The following is a 27,860-nucleotide window of genomic DNA, read 5'->3' as shown; positions in this document are numbered from 1 at the left end:
CCACTTGGGGTCCCAGAGTACTTGCTTCCTTTGATCACAGTCAACCACAGTTGATAGCTTGATGAATTGTGATGCCACTCCATGCCAGGGATTACTAGCATCCTATTTCCTGTGTAAGCTAGAGGGCACAACCAAGCCAGTCTCCAAATCCCATCTTTATAGGTCTGTTAGCTGTGACCACTACCAGTATCAATTCTATACCATTCAGAGGTCAGAAACCACCCAGTAATTTGAACAGGGAAAGGAAATTAACCCTAAGGGGGAAGGAGAACTTGAAGGTATACACAGTAGCAGAGCAGCCACTACCTCCAGGCGGAGGCACAATAGCAAGGTTGGAACAAATTTGGAGGATGCCCCATTTTACAGCTTCAAGGCTGAGATTCAGATCTTGTTCGATGGGGCATGTTATACTGGATGATGGTTAAGCTTGAAGTGCCATGAATTTTTGCTATCAAACAGGAAACCCAACCCCCTTTTGCGGTACTGAGAAGAGTCACTAGGAAGTCCCTTTCTGAACCCGGCTAAGAACCTGGGACACTGGCATAATTCTCTGGGAAACATCTGGCCAGTAGGAGTGCCACTGAAACCTGCTGGGCAGCGGCCCTCAGCGGTGCTGACAAAACTTGCTGGGAAGCTACCCATGGTTGTATAGGTAGGTCTCTCTGAGACTTGGTGGGAAGTTGGTGCCTGGGGAGAGGGCCTTCGGGTGTTTTGGGCACCACTGTCCTCCACTTGAACCAGCACATTAGAGCACACTCATGGGGAGAGAACCCACTTCTGTCTGGAATATTCCTCCAGTGCCATCTGCTGACAAAGGTTAACGTTTTGTCAGCTGGCAGAGAAGACACGTTTAGAGGTACCAGCTCCAGTTGTCGCAAAGCAGCGTGTAGAGAAAAAAGTGGATTTGGAGTTGAGAGGCAATGTTTTTATAATTGGTATACTCAGGTACTTACATTTCTAGCACTCTTCATTCTTTTGGGTAGACCCTGATTTCCATGTGGTGTCATTGTTTTTCTTGAAAAATATACCTTTAATGTTTCTTGTTGGGCTGGTTTCCTGGTGATGAATTTTTCCATCTGGAAAATGTACATCTGAAAAATTATTTTGGTACTTCTGCGAGGTCTCTGGTGGCATGGGCCCATCTTTTAAGAAATAAAATAGTGGTAGAACACACATAATATAAATTTACCATCTTACCCATTTTTAAGTGTACATTTTGAAGTGTGCAGTTCAGTGATAATAAGTTTTTTTTTAATAGTTTATTTATTTATTCATGAGAGACAGAGAGAGGCAGAGACACAGGCAAAGGGAGAAGCAGGCTCCCTGCAGGGAGCCCCATGTGGGACTCAATCCCAGGGCCCTGGGATTACGCCCTGAGCCGAAGGCTGACGCTCAACCGCTGAGCCACCCAGGCGTCCCAGTGATAATAAATGTTGTAATATTGTACAGTCATCACCTGCATCCAGCACTTTTCTTGTAAAATTGAAATGCTGTACCCATTAAACAATAATCCACTTTCCCACCTACCCCTAACCTTTGGCATCTGCCATTCTATTTTCTGTTTCTATTTATTTCATTTAGCATAGTGTCTTCAGGTTGCATCCAGGTTGCATTCATGTTGTTCCATGTTGGTGTTTTATAATGAAAGGGTTTTATATTTTGTCACATGCTTTTTCTGCATTAGTTGAGATAATCATGTATTTTTTTCCCTTCATTCTGTTAATGTGTATTCTTTTGATTCATTTTCATATGTTGAACCATCCTTGAATTCTAGGAATAATTCTCTTGGTCATGGGATGTAAGTTTGAGAAAGATTGGTATTTTTCTTCAAATGTTTTGTAGTGCTAGTGAAACCATTGAGTCTAGGACTTTTTCTGGAGAGTTTTGTTTACTGATTAACTCTTCTTACTAGTTATAGGTCTATTCACATTTTCTAGTTCTTATTTATTTATTAAAAGTATTTGAGAGAAAGAGAGAGAGGATGAGCAGGGGGAAGGGGAGAGGCAGAGGGAGAGGGACATACAGACTGTCCACTGAACATGAAGCCCCAGGAAGGGCTCAGTCTCAGAATCCTAAGATCATGACCTGAGCCAAAGGCAGACACTTATCTGATGGAGCCACCAAGGTGCCACTATTTCTTCATAATTTAGTCTTGGTAGGTTTTGTGTTTTAGAAAATTGTCCATTTCATCTAGGTTATCCAATTTGTTGGTGTAAATTATTCGTAGTACTCTCATAGTTCTTTTCATTTCTGCAGAACCAGTAATGTCTCCACTTTTATTTTTTATTTTAGTAATTTGAATGTTTCCCTTGTGATTTCTTTTTTGGTCCTTTGCTTGCTTCAGAGGGTGTTAATTTTCACAAATTTGTGAATTTTCCCATTTTATTTTTAGTATTGATTTTTAACTTCATCCTGTTGTGGTTGGAGAGGATATTTTGTATGATATCTGTGTTTTAAGTCTATTGAGACTTTGTTGTGGCCTAACATCTGGTTTATCCTGGAAAATATCCCATATGCTCTTGAAATGAATGTGTATGCTGATGGTGGGTAGACTGTTTTGTATATGTCTCTTAGGTCTAGTTGGTTTATCGTATTGTTAAATTCTTCATTTCTTATCTTCTCTATGATTATTCCATCCAGTATTGAGAAGGGGGCATTGAAGTATCTATTATTGTAAAAACAGTTTCTCCCCTTAATTCTGTCAGTTTTAGCTTAATATATTTTGATGGTTTGTCATTAGGTATATAAATGTTTATAATTGCTTTATCTTCTTGCTGTATCAGACTGTTTATTAGTATGTAATACCACTTGCAGTCTTTTAGATTCAGGCTATTTTGTACAATATTAGTGTAGCCACCCCTGTTCTCTTTCAATTGCTGTTTGCATCAAATATTTTTTCCATTCGTTTACTTTCATCCAATCTGTATCTTTGGATCTGAACTGATTCTCTTGAAGACAGCATACAGTTGGATTATGTGTTTTTATTAATTCTGCTGATCTCTATTTTGGTTGGAGAGTTTAAGACATTTAAAGTAATTACTAATAAGGCGATACTTCTGTCATTTACTTTATGTTTTATAGCTTTTTGTTCCTCATCTCATGCATTACTTTTTTGTGTTTAGTTGGTATTTTTTGTGAAATGTGTAAACTCTTTTCTCATTTCATACTCTGTATATTCTAGAGCTATATTCTTTGTGGTTACCCTGGGGATTGCATTTAATATCCTAAAGTTATAACACTAATTTGAATTTATACCAGGTTAATATCAATAACATAGAATAACTGCTTTTTTATAACTCCAACTTCACTCTTTTGTTTATTGGTATTACAGACTTAAATCTATGTACATTGTGTGCCCAAAAACACGAGGTAGACATTCTTTAAATTGAATTAGTCTCTTAAATCCTGTAGAAAAAAACATTTGGAATTACAAAACAAAGTTAGAATGATACTAGCTCTTATTTTTTAATTTTATTTTAAAGATTTTATTTATTTGAGAGAGACCAAGAGTGCATGCCTGAGTGGAGGAGTGGGGCAGAGGGAGAGATAGACTCCCCGCTGAGTAAGAGTCCAATGTAGGGCTTGATCTCAGGACCCTGAGATCACGACCTGAGCTGAAGGCAGATGCTTAACCAACTGAGCCACTTAGGGGGCCAGTGCTAGCTTTTATAATTGCTATGCATTTACCTTTATTGAGATCCTTATTTCTTCATATGGCTTTGAATTTTTTTTTTTTAATTTTATTTATTTATGATAGTCACAGAGAGAGAGAGAGAGGCAGAGACACAGGCAGAGGGAGAAGCAGGCTCCATGCACCGGGAGCCTGATGTGGGATTCGATCCCGGGTCTCCAGGATCGCGCCCTGGGCCAAAGGCAGGCGCCAAACCACTGCGCCACCCAGGGATCCCCTTCTTCATATGGCTTTGAATTACTGTTTACTGTGCTTTCATTTCCCACTGCTGGATACCCTGGAGTTTCTGGTTTATCTGAGAATGTCTTAATTTCTCCCTAACTTTTGAAGGACAGTTTTAACAGATATAGGAAATATGTTTGACTATTTCTTCTTTTAGCACTTTGAATATATTAGCTCTCTGGCTTCTGGCTTCCAAATTTTTTTTTTTTTTTGGCTTCCAAATTTTTTGATGAGAAGTCTGCTCATACACTTTTTGAAGATCCACTGTATGTGAATCACTCACTGCTTTCTTGCTACTTTGAGGATTCTTTGTGGCTTCCTAAAGTGTGTCTGTGTGAATTTCTTCAAATTCTTCTTGTGTGAGATTTGTTGAGCTTCGTGGATATTTATATTCATGTCTTTTGTCAAGTGTGGGGAGGTTTTCAGTTTAATATTTTTAAAAATAATTTCCCTGCCCCTTTCTCTTTCTCTTCTCCTTCTGGGATTCCCACAGTGTGTATTTTAGTCTGCTTGTTGGTGTCCCACGGATACCTTACTGTGTTCATTTTGTTTATGTCATTTTTCTTTTTGTTCTTTAAAATTGATAATTTTCATTGTCCTATCTTCAGGATAGGACATAATGTTGAATATTTCTTCTGCCTGCTTCTGTCTGTCTTTGACTCTCTCTAAATATCAATATCTATTGATATTTCTATTTTGTTTATACATTTTCTTGACTTTTTCCATATCTTCCTTTATTTACTTCTTTGTGAATCTTTATGATAGTTCTTCTAATGTCTCTTTAGTAGGTCTACCATCAGGGCTTTTTCAGGAACAGTTCCTGTTTATACTTTTCCTTTGTGTGGGTGTGTTTTCCTGTTACTTGTGATTTTTTTTTTTAATTTTAAAAATTTCATTTATTTGACAGAGAGCAAGAGCAGGAGGGAGGGACAGAGGGAGATGGAGAAGCATACTCCCCCCTGAGCAGAGAGCCTGATGTGGGGCCCAATCACAGGACCCTGATGAGATCATGAACTGAGTATCTTAACTGACTGAGCCACCCAGGTGCCTCACTTGTGGGGTTTTTTTTTTTTTTTTTTTTTTTTTGGTGTTGTTGAAAACTGGACATTTTTTTTTTTTTATGTTTTATTTATTCATGAGAGACACAGAGAGAGAGGCAGAGACATAGGCAGAGGGAGAGGCAGGCTCCCTGTGGGAAGCCCTATGTGGGACTCGATCCTGGGACTCCAGGATCATGTCCTGGGCTGAAGGCAGATGATCAACTGTGAGCCACCCAGGTGCCCTGAAAACTGGACATTGCAATATAATAACATGGTAATTCTGAAAATCAGATTTACTTCTTTTCCAGAATATTTTTATTTTATATTTTATTCTTGTAGACTCTCTGGGGTTAGGATCAACCTGAGATGTCCATTTAAGTTCTCAAATTTTTTCTCAGTCACTGCATTTTCCTGGATATAGATAGTGAGTTTCTAATTTCTTCTGTATGTGCAGTTGCTTTTGAATGTCCTAGTCTTTAATGTCTGGCTCACAGAGGGGACAAAATAGAAAAATGAAGGGAAGGAAGGGAGGGATCTGTAGCAGTGGGGGTTGGTGCAACAAAAATGGCCATATGCCTCTTTGTCTTCATTTCTGTGATCAGAAGTAGCAATGAGGAATTAGGGCACAGATCTCTAATACATGGAGGACATGGTCATTTTTGCCCACCCTGGCTCTCATAGTCTGCTTCTAGAAGGTATGTACAGCTGCCTGCCTTAACGTTGGAGATGGAGGATGGATAGCTGCTACTAAGAGTTGAAATTTACCCAAAATTTTCCTTCCAAACCTACTCCCTGGAAGTTGGAAGCTTTCAATGGACTCTAAAATAATAAAAGCAGTTATATCACACAGATTATGCCTGTATCATTGTTGTCTAGGTGGGGAGACAGAATTCTGGTGCTTCCTTAGTCTCCCATCTTCTCAGAATCTCAATAAAATTGATCTTTGAACAATGTGGGTTTGAACTTTATGGGTCCACTTATACTCAAATTTTATCTGATAAATACAGTACATATGGTACAATACTGTAAATGTAATTTCACTTCATATTTTCTTAATGTTTTCTTTTATCTTGCTTTATTGTAAGAACACAGTATATAATACACAAAATATGTATTAATGGATTTAATGTTTTTTTTTTAAATTTGTTTTTTATTGGTGTTCAATTTACCAACATACAGAATAACCCCCAGTGCCCGTCACCCATTCACTCCCACCCCCCTGCCCTCCTCCCCTTCTACCACCCCTAGTTCGTTTCCCAGAGTTATCAGTCTTTACGTTGTCTCCCTTTCTGATATTTCCCACACATTTCTTCTCCCTTCCCTTATATTCCCTTTCACTATTATTTATATTCCCCAAATGAATGAGAACATATAATGTTTGTCCTTCTCCGACTGACTTACTTCACTCAGCTGGATTTAATGTTTTATCAGTAAGGCTTTCAGTACAGTATGTTATCAGTAAAGTTTTTGAGGATTCAAAAGTTATGTGTGTGTGGCTTTTTAAAATGCATTTTTAGTCTATTTTTTAAAAATCTATTTTCAGAGAGAGTGCACTGAAGAGTGGGGTCGGGGCAGAGGGAGAGAATCTCTCAAGTAGACTGCCTGCTGAGCAAGGAGCCCCATGTAAGGCTCAGTCCCACAACCCATGGGATCATGACCAGTCCGAAAACCAAGAATTGAGCACTTAACAGCCTGAACAACTCAGGCACGCCTATATGTGGATTTTTGACCTGGGGGAGGTCGGTGCCCCAACTCCCATATTTTTCAAGGGTCATCTGTATTTGTTAGTAAGTTTTGAGAGAGATTGGTTGTGAGAGAGTTGGGGAAGGGGATTACAACTGCCTGCTGTTATGATAAACTTTAAACTTGCTCTCAGAATACTTTGCAATGTTCTCATTTACTCAGTTCCAAATAGTACTATTAGAGAACCATATTGAAGTGGCATATTTTTAGCTTAATTAAGTATATTGTGGTTATTTTTGAGTATTTTATTTTTATTCTGGTGATAATACTCATTGTAGATGATTTGAAAGATTTAAAAAAGTATAAAGATAAAAATCTCTTGTAATATCACTACTCAGTGTATTTATGATTATGTGTGCATTTATCTTGCATGCATGTATGTATTTTATTTTAGAGGTCAACATATGCTAGCTAAAATTCCTTTGTTCATGTACGTTATGTCGTTGTATAAATTTTAAACACAAGTATAGATTTCTGTAAGCACCACTACAAACAGGATTAATAATAATTCTGTTGCTCCAAGAAGCTCCTGCTTATTATCCCTTTGTTGTCATATTCTCCATTCCCTCTTAACCACTGGCAACCACAGTTTTGTTTTCTGTCACTGTAGTTTTGTCTTTTTGAGAATATCATAAATAGACTCAGACAGTATTTTTAACATTTTGAGACTAGCTTCTTAGAATCAATATTTTAACACTTCATGGAAATTTGGATCCCACCATATATGTTGTTTTACCCTTTCCCTTTATGTTGTAGTTGTCCTCTTCTCATACATACAAATTCCTATCATATAACATTATAATTTTTACATTTAGCTGTCAGACATGTAAAATAACTAAAGGGTAAAAGAATGGACTGTATTTATAAATAGCTATATTTACTTAGATTGATACCAATTCTGTGTTTATTTCTAATATTCTAAATTTTCCTTTTTTTTTTTTGTATAAAAAAAACCTTTCTTAAGGTTCTTTTAGGAGAGATTTGCAGACTTCTAGTTTTCCTTATTACAGAATATGTTTCACCTTTATTTCTAAAATGTAATTTCATTGTATGTAGCTGTCTGCGTTGACATTTCTTTCAGCACTTTATAAGTGTTTTCTTCCGGGGCATTTGGGTGGGTCAGTTGGGTGTCTGGCTCAGGTCATGATCTCAGGTTTGTGGGATTGAGCCTTGTGTTGGACTCTGTGCTCAGCTGAGAGTTTGCTTATCCCTCTCTTATCTACCCACTTGTATGTGTTCGTGCACACTATCTCTCAAAAAAATAAAATCCTTTTTTTTTTTTTTGAGTGTTTTCTTCTTTCCTTTGGCATCCATGATTTCTGATAAGAAATCTGCAATGATAAGTACTTGTCATTTTTTTCTGGATATTTTAAAGATTTTTTCTTTGTCTTTAGTTTTCAGCAGTTTTATTATGAGTGTCTTGATGTGGATGGATATTTTTACATTGATCTTATTTGGGATTTGCTTAGCTTGAATTTGTAGATATAAATATCTTTTTTCAAATTTGGAGAGTTTTCAGCCATTGTTTTGTTAAATAATTTTTCCACATTACAGCTTTTTTCTTCTGTTGAAATCTGATTATATGAATATTATTCCTTTTGATGTTGTCATGTGGATTTCTCAGATTCTGTTCTTTTTTTAAGATTTATTTATTTTAGAGAGAGAGAGCACAAGTAGGAGGGACAAAGGGAAAGAAAATCTCAAGCCAACTTTGTGCCAAATGTGGAGCTTGATGTGGGGCTTGATCCACAACCCAGAGATCACATGTTGAGCCAAAACCGGGAGCTACGGCTCAACCGACTGTGCCATCCAGATGCCCCTCATTTTTTTGAAAATATTTTTTGGGACACCTGTGTGGTTCAGTAGTTGAGCGTTAGCCTTGGGCTCAGGGTGTGATCCTGGAGTCTGGTGATCAGGTCACACATGGAACTCCTCATGGGAAGCCTGCTTCTCCTTCTGCCTGTGTCTCTGCCTCTCTGTGTCTCTCATGAATAAATAAATAAAATCTTAAAAAATTTTTTTCTCTTGTTCAGATTATGTAGTTTCAATGGATTTATTTTCATGATTCTTTCCTATTTATTTTGCTCTTGAACTCATGACTGAGTTTGCTTTATTACCATTTTTAAATTTTTTTTTTTTGATAGTCACACAGAGAGAGAGAGAGAGAGGCAGAGACATAGGCAGAGGGAGAAGCAGGCTTCATGCACCGGGAGCCCGACGTGGGATTCAAACCCGGGTCTCCAGGATCACGCCCTGGGCCAAAGGCAGGCGCTAAACCGCTGCGCCACCCAGGGATCCCACCATTTTTTAATTGTAAAATATAGGTAACATTAATCATTTTGACCATTTTTAAGTGCACAGTTTTGGCATTAATAGCTTTCACATGGTTACTGAGCCACTGTCCATCCAAAGACTATTTTCAGGGGCACCTGGGTGAGTCAATTGGTTAACTGTCTGCTTTTGGCTCAGCTCATGATCCCAGGGTCCTGGTATCAAGCCCTGCATTGGGCTCCCTGCTGCTTAGCGGGGAGTCTGTTTCTCCATCTGCTCCTCCACACCCCGACCCCGACTGAGTATGTTTTCTCTTGCTCTCTCTCAAATTAAAACAAAAAACAAAAAACTACTTCATCATCCAGACTGAAGTATGTACCTATTAAGTAACTATTCAATATCCCTTGCCCTCAGGGCCTCCCCGCCCCTTTTTTTGGTGTTTTAATTTTTCAGTTCTAAAATTTCAGTCTGGTTCTTTATTCCATTCCTTTGTTGAGAATGTCTATTAGTTTTTTTTTTTTTTTAAAGACTTATTTATTTGAGAGAGAGAGCATGATTGGGAGGAGCAGAGGAAGAGAGAAAATCTCAAGCAGACTCTGTGCTGAACGTGGAGCCCCATGTGGGCTTAGTCTCACAGCCCTGAGATCATGACCTGAGCCAAAATCTAGAGTTGAATGCTTAACTGAGCCACCCAGGCACCCCAACATCTGCCATTTTAATAATTTTTTAGGTTTATAGTTTAGAGGCATTAAGTATATTCATATTGTACAAACATCACCACTATCTCCAGAACTTTCTATTTTATTCTTTGTAAAGTCTACGTAGAATTCCGTAGTATACTGTGTATTAATAAATTATTTAATCATGTCTTTCTAGAGGGACTTTTTTCTAATATTTCATTGTTGAGAATAATGTGGCAACAGATGTCCATCCTATGTTTTTTAAAAAATTTTTATTATTTAAAGATTTTATTTATGTGACAGAGTGAGGGTGAGAGGGAGAGCACACAAGCAGGGGGGAGGGATAGAAGGAGAGGGACGAGCAGCCTCCCCATTGAGCAGGGAGCCTGATGTGGGAGTCAATCCCAGGATGCTCGGGTCATGACCTGAGCTGAAAGCAGATGCTTAACTGACTGAGCCACCTTGATGCCCCATCCTATGTTTAAGGCACAGGAACAATTTTAGAGATTAGGAGATTTGTAAAGAAGATGTGTGTGTATGTGTGCTAAGATAAAAAACCTTTCCTATATTTTCACTTAGTGCCATTTCCTTTTTAAAAAGTTTAAGTAAAAATGTATATTATATATTAAATATATATATAACTTACCAAGGCTTAAAATTTTATTTCCTGCTTATCAAAGTGATATATGATTATTTAAAAATTTGAATTTTATAGAACTGATTGAAAAATGTATATATCAGTTCTTACGTGTATACATATGCAATTTATATTTTTATATTAATATAAATATATATATATACACACACACACACATCTATTTTTGGTTTCAAGAGATATGTTTCAGGTCTATGTGGATCCTTTCAAAAATGAGCACCTAATCTTTAATTCTAAAATAGCATTTGTAGACATTTCATCAATTAAGAGTTTAGAGATACATATTTGAGAGTACCCAGTTTCTGTAGCTAGGAAAGCACTTTACTAGATTGCTGATAACTAATTTTATATGTATTATGCCTTTTCTTGTCCTTTAGAAAGAGGTAGCATGTATGTATTTAGTAAAGTGTTCATTCAAAAAGATGGATAACTCTTGTTTTGTATAAAGTGATGGATTCAGGAATACTAAGTTTTCATGTTTGTTGGATTTTTTTTTTATTGGTTTCCTAGTTGTTGGTCTGTTAGATTATTTGGGATTAATGTAAGATGACATTATATATTAGGTTGAAAACTAAAAACAATGAAATTTAGTTAGAAATTATTTTTTAGTGACAACTTTTTAAAAAATTTTTATTTATTTATGATCGTCACACAGAGAGAGAGAGAGAGAGAGGCAGAGACACAGGCAGAGGGAGAAGCAGGCTCAATGCAAGGAGCCCGACGTGGGATTCGATCCCGGGTCTTCAGGATCGCGCCCTGGGCCAAAGGCAGGCGCTAAACCGCTGCGCCACCCAGGGATCCCCGACAACTTTTTCTAAGGTTTAATTTTTTTTCAAGTAACCTCTACAACCAGTGTGGGATTTGAAACAACCCTGAGTTCCGGCATGCTCTACTGACGAGTCAGCCAAGTGTCCCTTTTTTTGTGTGTGTATTCCCCCTATTTTTTTAAAGTTTATTTTATTTTTATTAAGGAGAGAGAAGGGAGGACAGAGGGAGTGGGAGAGAGAGAAATCTAAGCAGGCTCCACACAGCACAGTGACAGACATGGGGCTCAATTTCATACCCCTGAGATCATGGCTTAATCTGAAATGAAGAATAGGATACTTAACCATCTGAGCCACCCAGGTGCCCCCAGGTGTTCTTGATTTTTAGTGACAATTTAAGTTTGATCTTTCTGGTCTCTACCTGTATTATTTTATTTAATGTATTAAATGTTATACTAAAATATAGTTACATACAGTATTGTTACTATACAATAATTGTAGTTTGGGGAAAAAATCCACAGAATTTAGATATTGGTATTGTCTTCCATGATCAAAAAAGTTAATGGGGTATCTTTAAGAGAATAAATATTTTAATTACAGTTAAGACTGAACTGACTGGGCTTGCATTTAAAATCCTTTTTGATTTCTGGTTACTTCTGCAAGATACACTCTTTTAAGAAATTTAAATATTTTAATTATATTTTCTCTCGATATATATTCACAACAGTCATTGGGCAGTGATGCAGTGACTATTATAGTTTGGTGCTACTGCCTAAGGGGCCACAATTGATTTCGTGCCCTTAGTGCAAATTTCAACACAGTAAAAATACAAATAACGTCTTAGTATTAGGGTGAAAATTGTTTTGACTTTGGGGGACCCCTAGGGAATATTTCTAGGGTTTTCTTCTTTTTTTAAATGTTCCTTGTATGGTTGCAGATATATACAGGTTGAGTAATCCTTGCTCTTCGTCTTTATTTCATAGATCTTTTGAAGTTAGGTATCAGTTAGCTCTTCAGTTTTTTGTCAATATATGATTTCGGGGATTTCTTTGGATTGATTTTTGGTTTATGGCAGTTTGCCATTTGATTAAGCTCAGGGTTATGAGGTTTTTATTTTTACCTTAAACAATTGAAGAAACTTGTGATTTTGGTAATTTGTAAGTTCGTATTTGCTATAGATTTTTAAAATTTTTATTTTTTCATTATTTTAAAATAATTTTATTATAAATGTTTCTGGTTTTCCAAACTTATTATACATTTTGTTGGAGTATTAAACTTGTGAAAAAATGTAGTTTGTTCCAAATTTATTATAAAGAATCATGGGAACACTTATTTTCTACCTTTGTCAATTTATGTTTAAGGGTAAATACAGCATTCTGTATATTTACATTGAATGGGAGACATTATCTACTTATTACAAATGACTTTTACCATTTTAAGTCTAGTTAGCTTAATTTTCTTCTTAGCTGTTCTGAAAAGAAGTCATGAAAGAAATCATTTTAAGGTGATAGCTTTTCACCTTTGAATTTGATTTTGTTTGAAATTTCACAGCAGTGACTAAAAATCTATACTCTGTATTTGGTGATAAGTTTTGACTTTTATTCTTTTATTCTATTTTATTTTTTTTTAAAGATTTTATTTATTTATTCATGACAGACACAGAGAGAGAGACAGAGACACAGGCAGAGGGAGAAGCAGGCTCCTCACAGGGAGCCTGACGTGGGACTTGATCCTGGGCCTGGGATCACGTCCTGAGCCAAAGGCAGACACTCAGTCACTGAGCCACTCAGGCATCCCTTGTTATTTATTTATTTATTTATTTATTTATTTATTTATTTATTTATTTATCCCTTGTCTTTTATTTTTATTAGGTTTTTATAGCTATCCAAATAAATTCTATTAAAATATATAATGTAAATTTGACACTCAAGTGATTCAGTCTTTGAATTTTCTCTTTTATTTATTTTTTTTCCACAGAAGTTTGTACCTTTTAATCTTCTTCAGGTATTTTGCCTACCTTCAGGCCCCTACCCCCTCCAGTAACCAACAGTTTCCTATATCTGTGAGGTTGTTTCTGTTTTGTCTTGACTTTTATATTCCATATCACGAAGTATTTGTCTTTTTCTGTCTGACTTAATTCACTTAGTGTGATACCCTCTAGGTCCATCCATGTTATGACAAATGGCAAGATTTCATTCTTTTTTTTTTTTTTTGTTAAAGATTGATCATCGATCGATCGATCGGTTTATTTTAGGGAGAGAGAGTGAGCCTGAAAGTGGGGAGAGAGAGGAAGGGGGAAAGAATCTCAAGTAGACGCCACCCTGAGTGCTGAGGGAGCCCAGTATAAGGCTCTGTCTTCTGATCCTGGGATCATGACCTCAGCTGAAATCAAGAGTTGGACTGGACTCTTAGCTGATTGAGCCATGCAGGCACCCCAAAATTTCATTCTTTTTATGACTGGGTAATACTACAGTGAATATATGTGTGTGTGTATAATGGTATAATGTATTCATACACACACAAACTTTTTTTTTTTTTTAATTTTTATTTATTTATGATAGTCACACACAGAGAGAGAGAGAGAGGCAGAGACACAGGCAGAGGGAGAAGCAGGCTCCATGCACCGGGAGCCCGATGTGGGATTCGATCCAGGGTCTCCAGGATCGCGCCCTGGGCCAAAGGCAGGTGCCAAACCGCTGTGCCACCCAGGGATCCCACATACAAACTTCTTTACCCATTCATCTGTTGAAGGACATTTAGGTTGCTTCCATGTCTTGGCTATTGTAAATAATGCTGCAATGAACATAGGCATGCATATTATTTCTTTGGAGTTGTATTCTTGTTTTTTTTGCGTAAATACTCAGAATTGCTGGATGATATGGTATTTCTACTTTGAATTTTTTGAGGAACCTCCATACTTTATTTAAAATTTAATTACAGTGTAGTTAACATACAGTGTTATGTTCATTTCAGAAATACAATATAGTGATTCAACGATTCCATATGTTAGTGCTTATCAAATTAAGTGTACTCTTAATCCTGTTTTCGTATTTCACTCCTCCTCCACCCACTTCCCCTCTGGTAACCATCTATTTGTTCTCTGTAGCTAAAGTCTGTTTTTTGGCTTCTCTCACCCCCCTTTTTAAAAATGTTTTGTTTCTTAAATTCCACTTACCAGTGAAATATTTAGTATTTGTCTATTTGTCTTTCTCTGACTAGCTTATTTTGCTTAGCATTATACTCTCTAGACCCATTTATGTTGTTGCAAATGGCAAGATTTCATTCTTTTTTATGGCTGGATAATATTTCATTGATATATATACCACATCTTATTTATTCATCTATTGATGGATGCTTAAGTTGCCTCCATAATTTGGTTATTGTAAATAATGCTGCAGTAAACATAGGGGTGTATGTATCCTTTTGAATTTGTGTTTTTGTAAGAGCCCCAGTACTTTTTTTTCATAACGTTTTTTTTCTTTTCTTTTTTTTTTTTTTTTTAATTTTTATTTATTTATGATAGTCACACAGGGAGAGAGAGAGGCAGAGACATAGGCAGAGGGAGAAGCAGGCTCCATGCACCGGGAGCCTGACGTGGGATTCGATCCTGGGTCTCCAGGATCTAGCCCTGGGCCAAAGGCAGGCGCCAAACCGCTGCGCCACCCAGGGATCCCATAACGTTTTTTTTTCAATTTATGTTTCTTTTTTCCCCTCCAATTTAAATTTCTACTTAAAATGTACAATTGTAAAAAAAATAAAACAAAACATACAATGGTTACTTTTTCTCTGTGTCCTTGCCAACACTTGTTATTTTCTGTATTTTTGATAATAACAAATCTAACAGATATGAGATGATATATTGTGGTTTGGATTTGCCTTTCCTTGATGATTGGTGGTATTGATCATGTTTTCATGTGCCTATTGGCCAGCTGTGTTTTTTCAAAAAATGTCTATCCGTGTCTTCTGCCAATTTTTTAATTTGATTTTTTCTTTTGTCATATTAGGTTATGTAAGACATATATTTATTTTTAAGGATTTTATTCATTTATTTTGGGGGGGGCATAAGTGGGAGGAGGTGCAGAGGGAGAAGCAGACTCCCCTGGTAAGCAGAAAGCCTGATGTGGGGTTGATTCCTGGTCCCCGAGATCATGACCTGAGCCAAAGGCATATGCTTAACTGAGCCACCCGGGTGCCCAGACCTATATATATTTTAGATAATAACCCTTTATCAGATGTAGGATTTGCAAACATCTTCTCCCATTTGTTGTTAGGTTGCCTTTTCATTTTGTTGGTTTCCTTTGCTTTGCAAAAGTGTTTTAGTGTGATGTGTATCCATTTATTTTAGCTTTTGTTGCCTCTGCCTAAGGAAACTGATCCGAAAAAAAATATTACTGAGACTGATGTCAAAGAGCTTACTATTTTTCTTCTAGTAGTTTCATGGTTTTAGGTCTTCCATTCAAGTCTTTAATGCATTTTGAATTTTTTTTCTTTATGGTTATAAAATAGTGATCCAGTTTAATTCTTTTGCATGTAGTTGTCCATTTTTCCCACCACCATTTATTGATAAGTGCGAATCTTTTATAATACCTTTTATTGGGGGATCCCTGGGTGGCGCAGCGGTTTGGCGCCTGCCTTTGGCCCCGGGCGCCATCCTGGAGACCTGGGATCGAATCCCACGTCGGGCTCCCGGTGCATGGAGCCTGCTTCTCCCTCTGCCTATGTCTCTGCCTCTCTCTCTCTCTGTGTGACTATCATAAATAAATAAAAATAAAAAAAAATTTATTGGTAAAGATTTTATTTATTCATGAGAGACACACACACACAGAGGCAGAGACACAGGTAGAGGGAGAAGCAGGTTCCATGCAGCGAGCTGGATGCAGGACTCGACCCCAGGTCTCCAGGATCACGCCCTGGGCTGAAGGTGGTGCTAAACTGCTGGGCCACCTGGGCTGCCCACATGTCTTTTTTTTTTTTTTTAAGCTATTTTACTTATTTTCAATTTAATTTTGATTTTTTAAAAGTAAGTTCTGCACTCAGCATGGGGCTTGAAGTCACGACCCTGAGATTAGGAGTTGCATGCTCTACTGACTGTCGGAGCCAGGCACTCCTAATTAATGCTTTCTTTTTTTCTTTTTAAAGAGAGGTGTGGAGGGTCAGAGGGAGAGAGGGAATCCTAAGCAGGCTCCATACCCAGCATGGAACCCATGTTGGGGCTTGATCTCACAATCCTGAGATCATGACCTGAGCTGAAATCAAGAATAATAATAATAATAATAATAATAATATAATCTAATAGATTTCTAATGACCGAGTTCAATATATTTCTGAACTTGAAATTAATTCAGTTGCTTCATTTTACAGAATTAGGGAACAGTATACATATGAAGCCTGAGGAACTTAGTAAAGGTTAATTTATCAACATCAATGAGGAAAGTCATTGTAATAGAAAGGATGAAGGTATCCCAGAGGAAGTGACTCCAGCAAAAATTCCATATTAAAGAAACTCTTGGAAATATTTGACAGCATTGAAAGGACAAAGGGTAAAGTGTTGGAAGCTGAACCAAACTTCGAACAGATTAAAGGCAGTTTGCCAAAGCATAGAAAATAGGATTATTCTGTGTCATAAGTTACATTAGGAAAATGAGAAGGCAAGAACTGCCTACTCATGGTACGAATTTTTAGAAAGAAAAAGAACACTGATTTTCAATGTTTCTTCTGTTTTAAGTTATAAAATAGTAAATATCAGCCACACAGTACTTCCCTGTGTATTTATAATCAGTATAAGTCTTAAATGTTTTAAAAGGTCATGACAAATTTTAAAGTTCACAGAACAATTGTGACTTTTTTTCCCTTTGATTAATAAGATTGCTCACTTTCAGCCTGCAAGGTCTTTCAAAGTGAGTACTGCTTTTAAGTAATGCTTTTTTCCCGTAACAAATTTGTTACATTTTCTAACTTGATAAAATGATTATAAAGTTCATTGATATGAACAAATTTCAAAGCATAAGTAAGGGATATTTGAATTGGAATACAATAGGAAAGACCAGCATTACCATTTGGGGTTGAAGGAAGGAAATTGGACATTTAACTTTGAGTGATCTGTTGCAGGCATGATTAAGCATTTGAAGCTTCTGCCTAATTTCTGAGTTTCTTGTAATGTTTATTTTTTTGAACATCTTATTGCGAGAGAGAGTGACTGTGTGTGTGCACACAGGGGGAGGGAGAGGGACAAGCTGACTCTGTGCTGTGAGCAGAGCCTGATGTGGGCTAGATCCAAGGACTGAGATCACGACCTGAGCTGAAACCGAGAGTTGGCTGTTCAACTGGCTGAGCCACCAAGGCGCCCCATTCTTGTAATTTTTAAAGTACTCTTTGGATGTTTAAGTGTTTATTATAAAATAACTTTAAATTACTTATTAACTGATAAAAATAATTCTTTTATTCAGCAAATGTTTATTGAGGTTTTGTTTTACACCAGGCATTGTTGTAGGTGCAAGGCTGATACTATCAAACAAAAAAAATCTCTCTAGACTGGGATATACTTTAACCTGCTTCCTTCTTTGAGAAATGTGGAATCTAATTCTGTATAGAATCTTGATTTAATTTAGGTTAAAGGAAAGTACATTATTTATAATTTTTGTATAATTCTACAGGCTTTTGTATTAAAATAGTATTTTTGAAAATGTGTTCTATTTTAGATAGTCTCCTCAATGGAGTTAAAACTCTCGGTTTGTTATTTGTCAGCAGATTGATCTACAACAAGGATGGGACACTTCATGATACAGCTTCAAAATGTGTATGGGTACTTGATTGGTTATAGCATCCCCAACTAGAGTAAATTTTTTATAGTTGGTGTCACAGGCAGATCTGCTGTAGTAGTGCTAGGAAAGAGAGTTGTGAACTCTATCTTGTTCAGAAAGTGAGTATATGTGCATTGTGTGAGATTATGGCATCATTTAAGAGTTGTAACTTCAGTTATGAAAACTGAATAGGTGCTTACTATTGAAATATGACTGGAAAAGCTGAAGCACTGTGCATAATGATTCAGAGGCGTGAAAGATTGGGTAATCTACTGGTCATTTGTAATAACTAGAGCATTTGCTTTGGGGATGGGGATGCAATGGAAATATGAAGGCAGGAAAACACAAAGCAAGAGCAGAAGTTAGGGCCAGATTTTAGAGAGTCAGATGTTTGGACTTTCTTCTGGAGGCCTTTTTCAGAGCTCTTTGTGTATGTATGTTTGTATGTTCCCTTAAACTCTTAGAACTGCATTTGTTCATCTATAAAATAGAGATGCTAGCAGTACTTGATGAGATTTTGGGGAGGCTAAATTGAATTAAATCATGTAAACTGCTTGGAAAAAAGTGCCAGGCACAGAATGAGGTTCCTGCTAAGTGTTAACCATTAGTTATAATGGTTTGGGAACCTCTATCTTGAGATCTAAAAAAAAAATTCTATAATCAGGCAGTGGATAGAAAGAAGAACCACAGATGGTTAATAACTATTCAGAAAGATTCTTATTCAAAATTTAAAAAATGAAAATGGAAATAATTTTTTTTTTTAATTTTTTTTTTTATTTATTTATGATAGTCACAGAGAGAGAGAGGCAGAGAAACAGAGGGAGAAGCAGGCTCCACGCACTGGGAGCCTGATGTGGGATTCGATCCCGGGTCTCCAGGATCGCGCCCTGGGCCAAAGGCAGGCGCCAAACCGCTGCGCCACCCAGGGATCCCTGAAAATGGAAATAATTAAATGGAAAATAACAAAATGCAAGTTTAGGCAATGAGGCAACATTTTTTCCTACCAAATTGAGGAAGATGAAAAAAACAACTTGCCAAGTTGTGGAGAAGGACTTAAGAAACAGAGCCCCCCCCCCCCCCCCCCCCCGCCCCAGTATCTATATTTCTTGGTGGAAGGCTTTGATGGGTAATTTAGTAACATCTTTCAAAAATTTATATTCACCTGTGCCCCCCTTCTTTTTTTTCTGTGCAAAAAGGTGTTTCTATTAAAGCATGGGAATAGGACCTATGGTAGGAAACAGCTTCCTTGCCTATGCCCTTTAACCTCATGATTCCACTTCTAGGAATTGATTTTATGTCAAAATCACACACACACACACACAAACATATATACATTAACATATGTAAAGCCAGTTTATATGTACAAGTATGACAACTGTAAATAAATAATACTGCATTGAAAAACAGGCTGGAAGCAACCTAAATGTCCATTAGTATAATACAATAAAAGATTATGTGGCCACCTAAAAAGAGTGAATTAGACCTCTGTTTAATGAGGAATTTTCTTTCTTTTTTTTTTTTTTTTAATGAGGAATTTTCTAAATGTATTTAGGTTTAAAAAAAGTTAAGAGGGGAATTTTTTTTAAGTTTTATTTGTTTATTCATGAGAGAGAGAGAGAGGTAGAGACACAGCAGAGGGAGAAGCAGGCTCCATGCAGAGAGCCCGACATGGGACTCCATCCCGTCTCCAGGATCACTCCCTGGGCTGAAGGTGGCGCTAAATTGCTGAGCTTAGCGCTTAGCTTAGCTTATTGGGCTGCCCAGAGAATTTTTATCTCTGTCTATACTTTGTATTTTTGCTAGTCTGAGAGAAAATAGTATCTCATTTTAATTTTGACTTAAGGTGAGATTGAATGTTTTGTGCTTATTTCTTCTCTTCAGTCATTTTTTACTGGGATGCTATTTTTTTTCATCGAGGCATTTTATTTACAGGCATGCATTATATTCCAAGAAAAAGAATCCCAGGATTTCCCTCCTGTGTATTTTCATCTTCTCTTTGGTCCATGATGCTGTCTGAAGTGTCAGTAGAATGAAACCAAACTGATGGGACAGGAGCAGATTATTCTATTTTTCTAGATCTTTGAGTTACACATCATATCTGGGGCTGATCACTCTATACCTTTTTTTTTTATTTTTATTTATTTATGATAGTCACACAGAGAGAAAGAGAGAGAGGCAGAGACACAGGCAGAGGGAGAAGCAGGCTCCACGCACCGGGAGCCCGACGTGGGATTCGATCCTGGGTCTCCAGGATCGCGCCCTGGGCCAAAGGCAGGCGCCAAACCGCTGCGCCACCCAGGGATCCCACTCTATACCTTTTTAAACCTGAGATTCACAACAATTTTCCCAGCTCTGTGATCATCAGTTATTTCAGATTTGCCAGTGTAACCAGCTTCATCCTCATAGTTATAAACCAGTTGAGGACTTTAGAGTATGGCCTAATAAGAACCTGGTGTTTGTCTCTTTTTTTCAGCATTGCTTTGTGTGTGTGTGTGTGTGTTTTATTGTTTTAAGAGAAAGATCACACATATGTGCCCAAGTGGGGGTAGGGTGGGTAGAGGAAAAGAATCTTGAGCAGGTCCCTTGGCCTGTGTGGAGCCTGACAGGATGCTTGATATTACGACCCTGAGATCATGACCTGAGCTGAAATCAGGAGTCAGACGCTTAACCAGCTGAGCCACACAGGTGCTTCTTTTTTCACCATTGTTGTTAATTCACTTGAGATCATCTGCCAGGACATTCATGTGTAGCATTATGGCGTCATGGGAAGATGGTGGAAAGAGCTGCGTTGCTACTCTTTAATGGATTCTTTTTTTTTTTCTTTCTTCTCTTTAATGGATTCTAAGACTGCCTTATAAGTAGGATATTGACATTTACTGTTATTAATAGATTACTTTTACCCTAGGTTGTTCAGTTTCTGCTTTTAATGTGATCAAGTTCATTAAGCTTTTTTTTTTTTTTTAAGATTTTATTTTATTTATTCATGAGAGACAGAGAGGCAGAGACACAGGCAGAGGGAGAAGCAGGCTCCCTGCAGGGAGCCTGAGGTGGGAAGACTTTCCTATCTTCTAGTGTTTTTGTTTTTTCAATTTGTTTTTACTCTATTTGGAATTTGTTTCCGTGTAAAGTGTGAGATGATCCAAATTTTCTCATCTTAAGTGGTTGCTAGTCATATTATAGTTCTTAAGTATATGTTGGACTCTTGTGTTTTCTATTGTTTCATTAATCTGTATATTGTCATACCAGTAGCACATAACTTTAGTTATTGTACTTCTGATATTTGGTAGGGCATATTTTTCTCATAATATTATAATTCAATATTTGATACTCTTTTTTACCTTTATTTTTCTAGATGTCCTTTGTAATTGTTTTTGTCTAGTTACCTCTCACTCCACCTTCCCTCTTTTGTAAGGAAATTATATTTTTCATCATATTTTTTCTTTTGTAAAAATGGTATATCACCTGTTTACTGTCTGAAAAATTTTATTTTTTTTTGTCTGAAAATTTTTATTTATTTTTTTTGAAAAATTTTATAAGTTCTTATTTTATATATTTCTTAATTTTAGTTTTTTAATTTTATTTTCAGAATATTTTATATGTAGTTGTTATTGTAAATTGGATCCTTTTTTTCCCCATTATATTTTTTTTTTTTTTAAAGATTATTTATTTATTTATTTATTTATTTGTTTTAATTTTTTTTTTTTTAATTTTTATTTATTTATGATAGTCACAGAGAGAGAGAGAGAGGCAGAGACATAGGCAGAGGGAGAAGCAGGCTCCATGCACCGGGAGCCTGATGTGGGATTCGATCCCGGGTCTCCAGGATCGCGCCCTGGGCCAAAGGCAGGCGCCAAACCGCTGCGCCACCCAGGGATCCCCCCCATTATATTTTAACTAGTTATTTGTTTCATAGGAATGTTACTGATTTCTTGAATGCTAAGTTTTGTAAAGAGTTACTGTGTTGAGAAGCACCTGGGTGGCTCAGTTAGCAACTGACTCTTGGTTTTGGCACAGGTCATGATCTCAGGATCCTGGTATGAAACCCTGCATCGGGCTCCGTGCTCAGTGGAGAGTCTGTTTATGGATTCTCTTTCTCCCTCTGCCCTCCTCCTACTTGTGTGTTTGTGTGTGCATGTGCTTTCTCTCTCAAATACATAAATCTCTAAAAAAAGCTATTTTATTATATTCTAATTCCTAAAACTTTGTTTACAATGTTATGCTTTTCAAGTAGACAGACATATTAGCTGTAAAGAATAACTTTGCTTTTTAATGTTTTACATTTTATATTTCTTTTTTCATACTGCATTGACTTAGTGCTTTCAGAACAAGGTATAATAGTGATAACATCATCACTCGAATGGTAATTAAATGGTAAATACTTGATCTTGCCTTCCCAATTTCTTTTTTTTTTTTTAAATTATTTATTTATTTATGATAGTCACACAGAGAGAGAGAGAGAGGCAGAGACCCAGGCAGAGGGAGAAGCAGGCTCCATGCACTGGGAGCCCGACGTGGGATTTGATCCCGGGTCTCCAGGATCGCGCCCTGGGCCAAAGGCAGGCGCTAAACTGCTGCGCCACCCAGGGATCCCCGCCTTCCCAATTTCAATTGACTATTAATGGACACCTGAAATTTGAGTTGAGAACAATTCTCATAACATTTATATTTTATGGGAAGATTGCTCTATGGCTCACTAGTGAAAGAAGAGGTTTAGAAGGGAGTATTAGGAAACAAGTATTTACTATCTTTAGTATTTCCTTATTAAATTCAGCTGATGGGAAGCCCCGGTGGTTCAGTGGTTTAGCGCCGCCTTCAGTCCAGGGTGTGATCCTGGAGACCTGGGATCGAGTCCCACGTCAGGCTCCCTGCATGGAGCCTGCTTCTCCCTCTGCCTGTGTCTCTGCCTCTCTGTGTGTGTGTGTGTCTCTCATGAATAAATAAATAAAATCTTTAAAAATAAATTCAGCTGATAATTTGAGAGAAATACTCTTCTTCAGCATGTTAAATAATTAAATTGTTTTTATGTATTTGTTAAACTATCAAGTGGAAAAGTCCTTACTTATACAATAGGTGTGAAAACACAGATGGTCAAATTGCAAGATTATTATTATTATTTTTTTAAAGATTTGTTTACTTGAGAGAGAACCAGGAAGGGGTAAAGGGAGAGAGAGAGAGAAGAGAATCTTTTTTCTCTTTTTTTATGACTCCAGGAAGTTTTTCTTTCTTTTCTTTCCTTTCCGTTCCTTTTCTTTTCTTTTCTTTCTTTTCTTTTTTTCTTTTTTAAAGATTTTCTTTATTTATTCGTAAGAGACACAGAGAGAGAGAGACATCGGCAGAAGGATATAAACAGGCTCCCTGCGGGAAGCCTGATGTGGGACTCGATCCCGGGACCTCGAGATCATGCCCTGAACTGAAAGCAGACGCTCAACTGCTGAGCCACCCAGGCATCCCAAGAGGAGAGAATCTTAAGCAGGCTCCCTACCCAGTGCAGAGCCGGACATGGGGCTCGATCTTTTGACCTTGAGATCATGACCTGAGTTGAAATCAGGAGTCAGATTAGGAGTTGAAATTAGGAGTCAGATGCTTAACTGACTGAGACACCCAGGCACCCAAATGGCAAGATTACATAAAACCTAAGTAATTATTTTGGAGTATATTTGTCAATTTAAAAATGACCCTGTGTTAAAATGTGTAGAAACATACAAACCTCTGATGCTGATGGTAATCACTGAAAAAGGAGATTTGTATTTCCCTTATTTATTTGATCACAGAAGTCTTTCTGAATGTATCTTGCAGATTTTGCATAACGAATATTGAGAAACGCAAAATTACAGTATTTCGTTAATAGAGCTAACGCATTACAACAACACAATACAATACGTTAGGGCCTCTTGGTATCCCAGGATGAAAAACGATTTATCTGGAAAGTACTACTGACATATGCATAAATTAAATGTGCCACAAGTGACTATAAATGAAATTAAATGTAAGTGCTATAGAGAAGGAGTCACGCATTTTATTTTATTTTATTTTTTTTTGGAGTCACGCATTTTAAATGGATTATCAGGCAAGGCCTTCCTGAAGAGCTTCACTTTGAAGAAGTGTCATTGTTACTGTAGGGAGAACTCAATAGGAGAATGGTATGATTACAACTCCAGGTAGGAGTGAGAAATGACTTTTACTCCACAGCCAGGCGAATGGTTTGTGACATCTCTTTCAGTGTTTTTTCTTAGGGTAAAGTCCGTTCTCTAAACATGACTAATAGGGTGGCCAGACTGAGAAACAGTTTTGAGTGAAAGGGAACACGTTAACAATCACATGGGTATGATAGGTATAAACAGATGTGTTTTCAGCTAACTGGAATATGTGGTCACCCCACCTGTGAAGAAGGTCTTGTGGGTTTGGCCCTTGAGTTATCATTAGCTTTATCTTACAGTCAGGCCTGCTTTACTCTCAGAATTCTAGTTCACCTAGCCTTTCTGTTTCTTGAATTTTCTATTCTTGCTTCTGCTAAGAACCTTTATATTTGTTGTTTGTTCCCTTGAATCTTTTCTTCCACTTTTTCACCTGTTTTAATTCTTTGTCATCCTTCAGATTTAATTTAATTTAATTTTAATTTAATTTAATTTTTTTCAGATTTTAAATTAAGAAACAATTCCTGACCTCTTGTATAGGTTATAGCTCATCCTGGTAGAGATTTATATGAAACCCTTAAGATGTTTTAGAAATAAAAATGAAGGTTCTTACTGTTGATCAGTTGAAGGGAATGGGGAGAACTCCTAATTTTGAGAGTTCTTGTTTGACTTCTGTGTGTTGGCTGCTACTAAAATGAAAAAGGGACCACTTGTGAAAAGATTAAGTTTTAAAGAGGACGAAAATGAAGCACATTTGACAGTTTACAGCATCTACTTAATTATTGAAAAACCCCACTTCAGTTCCCCAAACAATTTTAGAGTATTGGTCTATTCTTTAGATGTCACTGAATAAGTTTATATAAACTCTCAAAATGTTACAAATATTAAAATAAGTTTGAGAATAATGTTTATGGTATCAGTCGTTCTATCAATTATGTTTGTATGAAGGATAGAAGAAAATAACTTTAAAAGTGGAGCAGTCAGTTAAGCATCTGAATATCGGTTTCAACTCAAGTCGTGACCTTTGGATCCTGAAATCAAGCCCCATGTTAGTCCCTGTTTTCAGCATGGTGTCCGCTTGGGTTTCTTTCTTCCTCTCCCTCTACCCCTTCCCCACTAAATGCACACTCGTGTGCGCATTTTCGTTCTCAAATAAATAAACCATTCAAAAAATAATATTGATCCATGATCCAATAAATTTCTAATTGTGATTTTTTTTTTTTCTTTTCAGGTTGGTGTGGGTGGTAATGCTTACCAACTCACAGTATATTTGGATTTTTTTCCCTCCTTCCAGGGTTAGGAAACATGAATATTTTGTTTAATAACTAAAAATGTACTTTATCCCCAGTACTTAATTTTTGGAATATAGGGGTCTGAGTCATTTCCCTGGAGCTTCCTTTTATTTTAAGCAGTGGATAAGTTTTTACAAATGTTGTAGTGAACCCTGATTTTTAAAGCAGGGGAAGATATCTTTTAGTAGTGTGATAATAATAGCTTGCATTTATTGTGGATTTATAGTTTGCTAAGCACCGTGCTTAGTGCTTTTCATTTATCATCTAATAATTCTGAGAAGTTGGTATCATTATTTCTATATGTTATGGATGAGGAAACTTAAGGCTAAAAGTTGCATAGCTGTTAAGTGACGAGAGTTTGATTCAAACTCAGGTGATTTGAGACTGGAGCCCATGCTTTTAACTAATGTGCTGTCATATTTCTTAAAGTTAAAACATTTATAAGTTTATATATGTAACAGTTACATGTTTTGAAGTTCATGGGTAGAACCCAGGAGACTATTTTGACAACTAAAAATGAATGGTATGTTTTGTCTTAAATCAGCATCCATACTTGTTTATTTTTCAAAATTTTTACTTTTGGTTTCATAGTATTGAGAAAATCCTTGCATATACACAATAGTTATTACAGACTCTTAAAAATTGAAGTGGGTTGGCTTTTAAATTCAGTTAAACTTGAGGGGTGACTACTGGACATTAATTTTAAAGCTAAATTTATAACTGCTTATCTAATTTCTTAATTATAAATGTACAGGTTGGACAAATTCAAAACATGTTTAGTAAAACATTATATTATCACAAAACTGAGTGTTACTTATAAATTTTTGTCACTCAGTTGGTGGGATTATAGACCAAACAGGTGTTCTGGAGTCTTACTTGTCATTTAACTGAGAGCATTGTTAGTGTTACCTGCTTGCACATTGTTGAACAGTCATACAATTCAGTAGTTTTTAATATTTTCTGAGTTGTGCAATGATAATCCATTTTAGAACATTTTTATCAACCGAGAAAGGAGCCCTGTACCCAGATCTACTACAAAGCCATAATAAGAAAGTACAGTGCTGGTACAGAAATAGACACGTAGATCAGTGGAGCAGAATAGAGAGCCCAGAAATAAGCCCATGGTTATATGGTCAGTTAATATATGACAAAGGACGTAAGAATGGGGAAAAACAATCTATTCAGTAAGTGGTAGGAAAAGTGGATAGCTGGGATCCCTGGGTGGCGCAGCAGTTTGGCGCCTGCCTTTGGCCCAGGGCGCGATCCTGGAGATCCGGGATCGAATCCCACGTCGGGCTCCCAGTGCGTGGAGCCTGCTTTTCCCTCTGCCTGTGTCTCTGCCTCTCTCTCTATCACTGTGTCCCTATCATGAATAAATAAAAATTAAAAAAAAAGAAAAGAAAAGTGGATAGCTACATGCATAAAAATGAAACTGGGCTACTTTCTTTCTTTTTTTTTTTTTTTTTTAAAGATTATTTATTTATTCATAGAGACAGAGAGAGAGAGAGAGAGAGAGAGAGGCAGAGACACAAGCAGGCCCCATGCAGAGAGCCCGACGCGGGACTCGGGACTCGGGACTCGGGACTCGATCCTGGGTCTCCAGGATCACGCCCCAGGCTGCAGGCAGCGCTAAACCACTGCGCCACTGGAGCTGCCCTACTTTCTTATACCATACACAAAAATAAACTCAAAACACATTAAAGACCTAAATGTGAGACCTGAAATCATAAAACTCCTAGAAGAAAATATAAACCGTAATTTCTTCAACTTCATCCTTAGCATTTTTTCTAGATGTGTCTCTTCAGGCAAGGGAAACAAAAGCAAAATAAAATACACCAAACTAAAAAGCTTTTTGCACAAACCAATAAAATGAGAAGGCAACCTAGTGAATGGGAGAACATATTTGCAAATGATAAACCTGATAAATGGTTAGTATCTCAAATATATAATGAACTTATACAACAACATGAAAAAGAACCAAATAATTTGATGAAAAAATGGAGGACCTGAACATACATTTTTCCAAAGAAAACATACAAACTTGGGGATCCCTGGGTGGCGCAGCGGTTTGGCGCCTGCCTTTGGCCCAGGGCACGATCCTGGAGACCCGGGATCGAATCCCACGTCGGGCTCCCGGTGCATGGAGCCTGCTTCTCCCTCTGCCTGTGTCTCTGCCTCTCTTTCTCTCTCTGTGACTATCATAAATAAAAAAAAAAAGAAAAAAAAAGAAAAGAAAAAGAAAACATACAAACTTGGCTAACCAGACCAATGAAAGATCACCACATCACTAATCATCAGGGAAATAGAAATCAGGATCACAATGAGATATCACCTTACATCTGTCCGAATGGCTGAAGTAAAGAGCACAATAAATAAGCACTGGTGAGCATGTGGAAAAAAAGGAACCCTTGTGCACTATTGGGAATGTAAATTGATACAGCCATGGGAAAGCAGTGTAGAGGTACCTCAAAAAATTAAATACAGAAATACCATGTGATCCAGTAATTCCACTACTTAGTCTTTACCCAGGGAAAATGAAAACATTAATTTTTTTATATCTTCTCTACT

The 27,860-nt window shown here is 37.0% G+C and overlaps 1 protein-coding gene across 5 annotated transcripts in view; it reads left to right on the top strand.

Moving 5' to 3' along the window:
* Positions 1-27,860, top strand: part of ZMYM4 (zinc finger MYM-type containing 4) — a 131,481-nt gene that overhangs the window by 24,992 nt on the left and 78,629 nt on the right. The window contains exon 3 of one of the 5 annotated variants that reach the window (XM_038557942.1): positions 460-652. The exons of the other annotated variants lie outside the window; for them this stretch is intronic. The gene's annotated coding sequence lies outside the window, so the exon portion shown is untranslated. The remainder of the gene's footprint in view (positions 1-459; positions 653-27,860) is intronic. 5 annotated transcript variants of the gene reach the window in all.

The sequence above is a fragment of the Canis lupus genome, chromosome 15 (genome assembly GCF_011100685.1).
Source record: "Canis lupus familiaris isolate Mischka breed German Shepherd chromosome 15, alternate assembly UU_Cfam_GSD_1.0, whole genome shotgun sequence".
Classification (NCBI taxonomy): Eukaryota; Metazoa; Chordata; class Mammalia; order Carnivora; family Canidae; genus Canis; species Canis lupus.
The sequence above is the reverse complement of the archived record's forward strand: the minus strand, read 5'-3'. Positions and strand labels throughout refer to the sequence as shown.